The following is a 7,874-nucleotide window of genomic DNA, read 5'->3' as shown; positions in this document are numbered from 1 at the left end:
CTGAATGCTTGGCTTCTATTCCAAAAGTGTAGTGTCGCATGTCTAGGTTCCTTATCTTGTATTCACAGATTATGACTTGAAAGCTAAATGTCTCAATTTTTTTTTGCCTAGCTGAAGCATATGAATGAATACTTATGCATTATCGCTACCACCGGAATAACCTTTAATTTATATTTTCTAAGTTCTAACTGAACTAGTATAATAACCTAACGGGGAACTTAACTTAAAACAATTTAAGTTAAGGGAAGGACGAGCAGCAGAATAGGCAAAACAGATAACATATTCACATGTTTTTTTGGGTAGTCCTCTACTGATATATCAGATTGCTAGTTGTTTATTTTATTGGCATGGTCCAGTATGAGGCTAAAAGCTTATGTTGTGTTGATTTATTGAAACTACCTGTAACGGAAATGTAAAATGCTCGTTCCCAAAAAAAAGAAATGTAAAATGCTCAACTGATATTATTAAAATGCGTACTTAGTATTAACTAAAATGTTTTTTTTTTACAATCCCATGTTGGATTCTAGCTTCAGGGGATTAGAGGCAAGAAGGTTAGAGAGGATTTAGGAATTGGGGTTCTGCACATTGACCTATTGTTGCAGACTTGCATTTTCTGGCTAGGTGATTAGGTGTGATGGGTTATTAGGGTAAGGGAATCGGGCCCTCAGGCAGCATCTAATTTGAGTTGTGGGGTTATGAGTCGGGCCTATTATTCAGTTTAGAATTCTAGAAAGCGGGATGTAGTTTTACTTTTGGATTATGGGGTAAAGTTACACAAATATTCGAGTTGTGGTTTTCTTCTAAATTTAAGCATAGCCAAAACACACAGATTCATGATGTATCTGTTTTGATTCCATGTTCTCATGATTAAATACCATGGAAAGCTGCTAGTCACCTGGATCCCTCTTATGGATATAATTTTGAACTAGTCAATTATATTATTTCAATCAGGTGATTCTACTATTTTTACTGCTAAGGTTGCTGCTGCATAAGTTCCAGACTGAATGGCAAGAGGGTGCTTCGAAGGATCAGGTGAGGGGTGAGGTCCTGCACTCATGCTGCTTTTCAATTTATTTTACTTCATCAGGTGATTTTTCGCAATCCTTGCACAAATTCATTGGCAGACTGTGCCTTGATTGTTTTTTTTTATGTCTTTGATGCAGTGGTGAAAATCAGAGAGGTCTAGGGAGGCAGTACACATAAAGGTTGGGTTTGCTCCGATCCCAAATCTTGAGGTGTTCCTAGAGGCTGTTGCTACACATTTGTCATGGTGGTCGGTCTCTTGGTGAGATGCCTAATGCACCTCTGCATTTGTTGACACCAAGCGGATCGTAGCATTTTTATATTTTCCTATTCATCATTTTTTGGATTTTCGTGTAGGCAATTTATGGTAAACAAATAGGCAAATTATTCATTTTAGTTTAGCATTTTTTGTTTTTTGATTTAGCAATTTCATGTAGGAAACTTATGGTAAACAAACAGGCAAATTATTCATTTTAGTTTAGCATTTTTGTTTTCTGATTTAGCAATAAGAGAAATTAATATCTCACCCTAATTCTTGGACTCATTTTGCATATTGATATCATTAAGTTGCTTTATTCTTGTCCATCGTATGTTACTATCGGTATGCATGTATTGATCGATTGGGTTCCAGTTAATGTATGGATCGGTATCCTAATTCTTTTTGTGTCATTAAGTTTTTTCATTGGTCAGTAGCAGTTTGTGCAGCGCGACAACTCTCTGGTTATGTGCTGTTCAGTTTCTTCAGGGGACACAACGACTTATCTTGATCTCTTTGATTCGAAGCCCGTGTAGGTAATCAGCAATAGGCCCATGAATTTTCATTTTTTATGATATAGTAGAAATCAAGTGTTTGTGAGATTCCATCTGTGGTTTAATTTACTTGGTTCCACAGTGAAGTAATTTGGAGTTTAATGACTGAAGTAGATTGTTTTTTACTGAGATAGCTAGGCAAGTTTGCATGCTTCATGTAGCATGACGTCAGTAATTCAATGGCTCTTCTTTTTTCTTCAATAGTTTAATTTAGTTTTTTACTTAATGTCTATATTGCTTGGAAGGATACTGCAATTTCTTCATTATGCAGTATCATAAGCAGTTCAAGTAAATCAGTTGAATTATCATTCATCTACTAGACGTATGCAATGCATTAAATTGCTAGAATGCAGTTTATGTGTCATGGAGTTTGTTATGTGTATGATTGCTTTTTATTGTTGTGCAACTAAATGAATTTCCTCTAAGCAGATTAGTGTAATACAACATGCAATTAATTGAATTTCCTCTAGGCAGATTAGTCCAATATAGCAAGCAGTTAAATGTTGTTTCATAGGCAAATTGGTGCAATAGAGCAAGAAAAACAATGGATCCGTTACCTATTGTATATTCTTTATTAATTTATGATACAGAATGTTTACTGTTTCAATTTTTGTCATGGTGCAGGAGATAGTAGGGATCAGTAAATGTCGTACAACAAAAAATGACATGCAAGTAAGCACTAAGCAGTAGATAGTATGGGCATTTCTCCAATTAAGTTGTTTTTGGCCCCTAAATTCGTACAGTGCAGTCAGCTTGAAGCTTCATATTTTGTTCTCTTGGCTAGATAATGCCGTCCAACCTCCCTCCTAGTACGCAGTTCTAGTAAATCAAAATCAATTTCTACACAGTTGTTTTCAGGCATGTTTGTAAAGTGGATCCATGAACAGAAACAAGGACATGTTATATGGTTTTGTGGTGATTTTGTGGAACATGTGAAACTTTTCCCTGCTATGGAAAATCTACTGGAACAATCTGCTGATTTAGAGCTATATTTGTGCAATATAATACTAGATCTGGGCAATTTACATGTAATATTATCTTTGATGTTGTCAGTTTTTGCCTACTGCTTTTGATTTGCCTTAGTATTTCTGTCACTGTCGCCTAGTCAATATCACCTTGACAGGCTATTTCACCCAGGCTGGGGACCACAGAGTTTGGTGTTGTTTATTTTTGCGTGCAGGGAACCCAGAGTTGCTAGAAAAGGAAGCTGTCAAAGTGCCCACGTGCAAAGGTTTCCTAAAATAGTAAGGCCGTGCTGTTGGAATATATTACGGTCGGCCGTAATATAGCCAAGTCCTTAAGTAATATATTTTTACCGTTGGGTTATTGATGTGCCTACATGCGCATTGTGAGTAGTAGTTTGGTCTTTTTCACAGTTCGCATATTGGTTTAGTCCAAATTAGATGTATTTGAGGACTAATAGATTAAACTTTAGTTAGTTTGGGAGAACTAAACTTTAGTCTACATATTAGTCCACTTATTTGGATCATGTAATGGACTAAACTTTAGGCCTAAAGTTTAGTACTGGATCCAAATGGACCTCTAAAGTTCTGCAATTATTCAAAAAATTTACATATGATGTACAAATATCATGATGGAATGTGCAGATGGTTTTTGCACAACATACGTCATCCTGTTATTAGTGTTAATACAAGGATAAAATACACATGCAACCATGGAATGAGTGCACATAAGAATTGTTTTAGTCCTTATATTATAGGTACATGAAAATTATCACCATACTCACATCAAGCAAAGTTCGCATTCTAATCATCACCGTGCTCACATCAAGCAGGCACATTCATTTAATTATACATGAATAATGCAACTTTTCACAAACGAGGAGTTGCCGATGTTAGTGATCATGTCTAAGATTGTTTTTTATATATTAAGTTATTATTTGAGCTAATATTAATATGTACTAATATCTCTTTATTAATGCTAATTTTTAGCAACATCAGTAATAAATAAAAATAAGAAAAAAAACCTTGGCGCACATGAGGAAAAAAAATAGCCCAACTTAGATTCCCGCTCGTGGCGCACCAATGCGCGGGCTAGCGCACAGAAGCGCAACCCTGAATTGCCAAGTCCAGCGTAGCGAAAAAACCCTAACTACATCAGCCCCCCCCGGCCGCCCACTGCTTCTTCTCACGCGGGATCCAAAAGCCAGAACCAGCCCCTTCTCCTCCCACGAATCCCCTGTTGCTCGTCATCCCCTTCTCCTCCTCAGGTCCTCCAGCGCCCCCCCTCCCCATCTGGCCAGCGATGTGGAGTTGCAGGAAGGGGGGGGGGCTTCTCCAGCGTCGTGGTGAGGGGAGTTCTGCGCCCAAGTGCTGCTACCCCCAATTCCTGTTCGCCCCTTTGCTGCAAAACTTTCAGGTTTATCTAAATTCTTGTAATATTGTCATTTTTGTCGATCTATTTGCAACCCAAAATTGAATCTTTTGACATGTAGTAGTCAGATTTTGGGATTCACCCTTGACTGTTATATTATTATTTGGTTCTGGTATCCCAGAAGACTACATCATAAAAATACAATGGGAAGGGAGTTCACAACTGGAGATGGTTTTGTTCGATTGTGATTGGTTTGATCCAACACCTAGTGGAACCAGACGTATTGAAAAGTTGGGACTGTTGGAGATTAAGCATGCTGCTAGGCTTTCTGTTTTTGAACCTTTTGTTATGGCAAGTCAAGTTAAACAAGTGTACTACTTACCTTATGCCTGTAAGAGTAGAACAGATCTACAAGAGTGGTGGGTTACATATCAGGTCACTCCTCGTGGATATATTCCCCCAGATGACAATGACTCAAACCCTCTTGCTGGGACAGTGCAAGAAGAGTTATTTTTTCAAGAGGAGGGATTGGAGGGCACATTTGTCATTGATTTGAATATTGAGCTTGATAATACAACTCCTGTTGTTTCAGATGAGATATCTGATCCTAAGGATTTGGAATTTTTATCCAAACTAAATGCTGAAGGTTATGTTGAAGAAGCTCTGGAAGGTGAAGAAATATATGAAGAAGATGAAGATGGTCAAGACGAGGAGTGCCAGGATGACCTGCCTGCAGATCCAACTTATCATCCTAATGATTATTGACCATTTTTTCTTTACTTTAGTTGGTGTACCCACTTTTTGTATGCTCAGACTTGTGTACCTTCAGTAATACATGTGTTGTTGCATGTTCATGTTATGTCCAGAAATTAAAGTGGATGTTGTTTACATCCCCATGCTCCATGTTTTTGTAATTAATATATAAAATATACTAACTGATTTGCTAATAATGCAGGAGATGCATGGCCTTCGACACAAAAAGCTTACGGGTACGCAGGGTGCACGAAGGGGTGGGAGCAAACAAACAGGATTCAGCAATGATGGTTTTCAGTCCAACAGAAGCAAGGAAGATCATGCTGGGACATCTAAAAAGGGAAGTGCTGATGGTACTAAATCCAACAGAGTTAACACCAGAAGGGTTGCAACCCTTGCTACAAGCTCTGAAAGGACCAGTGGTCGTAACTCGAAGACAGCTGCAGGTGATGCCATCTTGGGTGGCAGTAATGGTGTTAACTCCACAATGGTAGCAGTTGATGGTGACCACTCTGAAAGGACTAGTGCAAATGGTATTAACTGTGAAAGGGTTGCTAATGGTGTTAATTCCCAGTTAAATAGTGCTAGTGAGGGTGGTGAAAGGGTTGCTAATGGTGTTAATTCCCAGTTGAATAGTGCTAGTGAGGGTGGTAACTCTGAACTGAATATTGGATCCAAGCGGAGCCGTGAGGATGCACCAAAGAGAGGGAGGGCAAAGATGTCCCGTACAGAATTGAAAATGGCTCCACGCAGTGGGAAGGTGGTAAGTGTATAATATGAGCTCATATCTATACAGTACCGGTTTTTTTATTCTGCTAGTAATTGTAAACATAAAAGTCTTATTAACTTGTGAACTTATTTGTAACAGTCAGTTCAAATATGTTAATTATAACCCTAAAGGCCTCAAGTACCCCTCACAACTGGGAGCCATTCTCAAACGCGAGTACCCAGGTATGATAAAGGTCTATGATGATCATGGCACAATTGTTAAACATCAGCCAACATTGTCTTGGAATGATTATTAATGGAAAAAGAACAAAAATGGAGTCTGTTATGCTAAAAGTGTGAAGCAGGAGTTCTGGGTAAGTATACTATCTAGCTCTAATTTTTGGTTCACATATCTTATCTGTTTGTCAAACTTAGCCTTGTCCTCGGTGTGCAGAGTTTGTTTACAGTTAATCTGAAACATAGGGTTGCTGCTGCAAGAATATTAGAGGCCTATCTAGTGAAAAGAGTAACTAATATGGTGTACCAACTTCGTTTGGATGCGGTGAAGGTGTACTTTAACAAAAGGAAAGAGGAATGTGATGACATACGAGCACTCACCATTGAACTAACAGAAGAACAATACTTGGCTTCTCGGGTGGAGTGGTGTAATAAGGCAACTTGGGCATGGTTCTCTAAATATTGGGTTAGTGATGAGTTCAAGAGAAAGAGACTGGAAGCCCAAGAGTCATGCATGAATTCTGAAGATACTGCTCAAAATAGAGGAGGTTCACGGAATTTTTCTGAGACACAACAACTCCTGGTACAAGAAATCCTTATCTCTCGTAAGCCATTGAGCTCTGCAAAGTTTCTCATGCACAATTTCTGGTATCTGATCTTGTAGGAACACAATTTCGGTCCTGAGAAGGGTGGCACTCTAAACACATATGCTGTGATGAAATCTGGATACAAAACTGTAGACATCACTGGTAGGAGTGGTCCAATACCCAGCCAGAAAGCGCAAAGACACTTGGTATGTTTTGTTTTATTTATGTGATTACCTTGACTTCATTTCTAACATTGTTGTCAGTTTATCTCTAGTATATAGAAGACCATGTCATGATCAGTTTTATTTCTTAGAAAATTATCTTACATTCTGGTACTTCAAGACTTGCATACAATTGGTACCTTTTATTTTAGGATGACTACAAAGAACTAGCTGCAGACGAGAACTCTCAAGATTTGGATGGAAAGGCACTATACACCATGGGAGGTGGCATGAAGCATGGGCGTGTTCCAATTGGTGATGGTGCTGTGGGTAAGGAAACTGGTCTAGTACATCGAAAGTTGGTGCCTTTTAAGCCAATCAATCTTGATGATTATGAAAGGGTGCTCAAAGAAAATGAGCAGCTAAAACAGACTAATGAGATACTCCTTGATGAAAATAGTGTCAATCGTGCATTGATCATGGTATTATTTCTTCCACTGCTTGCGGCAAATTATGTGTCCTATGCATGAATCTTGATTTATATGCTTTTCAATTGCAGACAATGTATGTTGATTTTGGAAAAGAACCACCTGCAGAGCTGTTGTCCCATCTAGCAAGTATTGATGCACGTCATCGCTAGGTTCGAAATTTAACTAAATATTTGTCTGTCCAATTCATGTTTTGCATATGGAGGACATTTCTAGGAATTAATATTGTTTGGTGGCAGAATGCCAATATGAGTTGCAGCAGTGAAAAGGTGGCTTCCTGTTGATTAGAAATGCCAGTCTTAGATTAATTCCATGGTAAGGTAGCTATGATCAGTTTGACTTGGTTAATTCCCCTTAGTTTTGGTTGGCAAATACATTATAATTCTTGTGCCCGTCTCCTTAAACTTCAACTCTTGTGTTCAAATCAATTATAGCTGAGATCTATTGCTATGCCCCTCAATTTTAGTTGTTATCTTTTCATTGATTGATCCAACTATTTTGAGTCAATAGAAAAAAGCAACCATTTTCAGTCAATAGAAAAAAACATCTCTATTCTATCTATTTTTGCTGTTTTGGACAGTGGTCCTTTAGTTGCTGCCGCTTGTTTGGCTTGGAATTTGGCACTGCACCTGATACATGTTGGCTCTCACATGATACACACTTATTTTGCATGAAATAAAAATTTTGCAGACTGCTAGATCGTCACATGGAGCCTCCCACTCAGTTGATGATAGGCGTGATGAGAGTGACGACGATGACGACAGCTACCATGA

The 7,874-nt window shown here is 38.4% G+C and overlaps 1 long non-coding RNA gene across 1 annotated transcript; it reads left to right on the top strand.

The window, feature by feature from the left end:
- Positions 1-5,945: 5,945 nt before the first annotated feature.
- LOC120654509 lies at positions 5,946-6,943 on the top strand. Its single transcript, XR_005667089.1, has 3 exons — positions 5,946-6,002; positions 6,083-6,658; positions 6,826-6,943. It is a non-coding gene; the product is annotated as an uncharacterized LOC120654509 (long non-coding RNA).
- The last annotated feature ends 931 nt before the right edge of the window (positions 6,944-7,874 follow it).

This window comes from Panicum virgatum, chromosome 1K (assembly GCF_016808335.1).
Source record: "Panicum virgatum strain AP13 chromosome 1K, P.virgatum_v5, whole genome shotgun sequence".
NCBI classification, from domain to species: domain Eukaryota; kingdom Viridiplantae; phylum Streptophyta; class Magnoliopsida; order Poales; family Poaceae; genus Panicum; species Panicum virgatum.
Note: the sequence above shows the minus strand (reverse complement) of the source record. Positions and strands in the feature narration are given on the sequence as shown.